Genomic DNA, 3,451 nt, shown 5'->3' on the forward strand with positions numbered 1-3,451 from the left:
TGTGTTATTTGTTAAATTTACGTAGTGTCAGATTGTTCCAATAGTGGCAGTTAAGCATCGTGACCGAAGAAGGAAGAAAGTGAGAACCTCTGTCAGCAATGAGCATTCCAAATACACTCCTGGAAATTGAAATAAGAACACCGTGAATTCATTGTCCCAGGAAGGGGAAACTTTATTGACACATTCCTGGGGTCAGATACATCACATGATCACACTGACAGAACTACAGGCACATAGACACAGGCAACAGAGCATGCACAATGTCGGCACTAGTACAGTGTATATCCACCTTTCGCAGCAATGCAGGCTGCTATTCTCCCATGGAGACGATCGTAGAGATGCTGGATGTAGTCCTGTGGAACGGCTTGCCATGCCATTTCCACCTGGCACCTCAGTTGGACCAGCGTTCGTGCTGGACGTGCAGACCGCGTGAGACGACGCTTCATCCAGTCCCAAACATGCTCAATGGGGGACAGATCCGGAGATCTTGCTGGCCAGGGTAGTTGACTTACACCTTCTAGAGCACGTTGGGTGGCACGGGATACATGCGGACGTGCATTGTCCTGTTGGAACAGCAAGTTCCCTTGCCGGTCTAGGAATGGTAGAACGATGGGTTCGATGACGGTTTGGATGTACCGTGCACTATTCAGTGTCCCCTCGACGATCACCAGTGGTGTACGACCAGTGTAGGAGATCGCGTGAGCGGAAGACGGCCTAACGGTGTGCGGGACCGTAGCCCAGCTTCATGGAGACGGTTGCGAATGGTCCTCGCCGATACCCCAGGAGCAACAGTGTCCCTAATTTGCTGGGAAGTGGCGGTGCGGTCCCCTACGGCACTGCGTAGGATCCTACGATCTTGGCGTGCATCCGTGCGTCGCTGCGGTCCGGTCCCAGGTCGACGGGCACGTGCACCTTCTGCCGACCACTGGCGACAACATCGATGTACTGTGGAGACCTCACGCCCCACGTGTTGAGCAATTCGGCGGTACGTCCACCCGGCCTCCCGCATGCCCACTATACGCCCTCGCTCAAAGTCCGTCAACTGCACATACGGTTCACGTCCACGCTGTCGCGGCATGCTACCAGTGTCAAAGACTGCGATGGAGCTCCGTATGCCACGGCAAACTGGCTGACACTGACGGCGGCGGTGCACAAATGCTGCGCAGCTAGCGCCATTCGACGGCCAACACCGCGGTTCCTGGTGTGTCCGCTGTGCCGTGCGTGTGATCATTGCTTGTACAGCCCTCCCGCAGTGTCCGGAGCAAGTATGGTGGGTCTGACACACCGGTGTCAATGTGTTCTTTTTTCCATTTCCAGGAGTGTAGCTAGGAGTGAAGTAATTCATGAGAGAGAGAGGGAGGGAGCCGTAAGTATGAGCTCGCGTCCCTACATTGGCAGGGTAACAACAACAGGACTATTACTCTTGTAGCAGGTGGCCATGGTAGCCAGCTGACTGCGTAAACTGGTCACTGCCGTGTCGCAATGGCACGGGACACACACATGAGAGAGGCCATCAACGAGGGCCAACTCCGTTCATGAGCTGGTTCTCCAGACCGGCAGCAATCCTTACCTACGCCTGAGAGACCACAACAAGCTATCTGCTGCTGCCACCCTTTCCACTACCTGTGAATGTACTGAAAGTAAAAGCGTTTACGTTGAGGAGGGGCGATGGTATTTAAATCCATACCAGACTACCCGAGCAACTATGTCTACACGTCTTTTGTGACGCAGAGAAAGAAAAATGATTATAGAAGCAAAAAATGTCTCTAGTTAAATTTTAAACAAATTTTTTTATATGTAGCTGTGTTAATTCTTTGTTTATTGTGAAGGATCCCTCCTGGATAGATCCTCCGAAGTTAAGGTTAGAAGTATGTACAACAGGACTTCATACACTCATTAAAACGTTTTGAAATTTGTCATTAAAATATTGGTTTTGTAAATAAATGTCCATACTGAGATTTACACCGCCCCGGAGAAGATACAGGAGGGAAGTCTATTTTTTTCAAAGTCAGTTGTCCATGCAATTTGAACCCCTGGAAGGGCACTTGTAAACCAGAGACTTTTCTGAGTTGTAAACAAAACCCATGTAAGAGCTTTTAAAACTATCCAAATCAGTCCCATTACAAAAAAAGAGAATTTAATTAATTAATTGCCAATTTTCAGTGATTAAGTAAGGATCCAAACGATTAGGCCTAAAGCAGTAACAGGCAGATACACGTCTTAATTAAAAAATCGAAAAAATAAATTAGTAAATTCGCGCATGGAAGTCCATTTACGTCGGTCAGGTGACTCAACCAATAGCTCAGCTCGGTAGAGGACCGTCTAACGTTGGAGCGGGGAGAGCAATTTTCATGTACAACTAGTTAATTCAGAATATTCACGAGATGGCGAAAATATGTAGACGTTCAGGGTCATTACGTTCTAATTCAAGATGCAGCCACACTGACACGTACGTACTGCTCTTCTGTCTGTATTCAGAGAACTGGGGCGATGACAGGTTCCCAAACCTGAATGTCAGGACACCAAATTGCCCCACCGGCCAAAAGCCGCGGGAACTGTTTTCAGTGCCACCCCCCCCCCAACCACCCCCACCTCACCCCGTCATTCATATTAGCTACAGGAACCATTTTATATCAGATGACACACACGGCTGTGTTGCATCCGAGTTTACAAACATAGTTTTACGATAGTTGCCAGTTACATCCCGCTGCTGCAGGGTTAGAACGTAAATTGTTCTTATGAGCGATGAGCTTTTGGCAGACAGAACTCCTCTGCTAAAATCATCAACATGGAATCCACAGACACATGGATTACATCGATTCACTCATTTTATTCACAAATCATAGGACTGTAGGAAACATTACCAAATTAAATAACGTACGTATTTTTATATTTGTCTCAAGTCTTCGATTACGGTTCCGTCTAGTAAACGAGAAGCGTTCTCATTAAGTGCATGCACTGCCATGACATCAAATCAGAACACTTGAGTCAGTATTTCAGCATTCTCTCCATCGTGATCCATTTCTGTGCCATATAGTCAATGAGCGACTGAATATACGATTTTATCCGCTTACTGAATTCATATTAAGACCAGAAATTCTTATGATTTTTAGCCAGGTTGATTAGTAACTTCAATGAACACTTTTCGCAATGCTCTCTTTACTTTCATTTTTGCTTCGTTCGGATTTTCTTTTCAACTGCACTTTGGTTTTGCTTAAATAACGATTGTGTGAGATAACCAGGAAACAGTGTGCTTTTTCTAGCTGAAATTTGTTCTAAATTAAGAATACAAATGTTGTGCAACGAATGAAAGATAATTACTAGCGGCTGCCAGGAAGAAGCGGAGTGAGTGTCAGTTATTGTAAAACTGTTGTGAGCGCGCGTTTTATAATTCGGAATTTCCTTTGCGGAAACCAACGACCTTGCCGGTTCCCGTCCGAGAACCCAATGA

This window comes from Schistocerca cancellata, chromosome 5, assembly GCF_023864275.1.
Source record: "Schistocerca cancellata isolate TAMUIC-IGC-003103 chromosome 5, iqSchCanc2.1, whole genome shotgun sequence".
Taxonomy (NCBI): domain Eukaryota; kingdom Metazoa; phylum Arthropoda; class Insecta; order Orthoptera; family Acrididae; genus Schistocerca; species Schistocerca cancellata.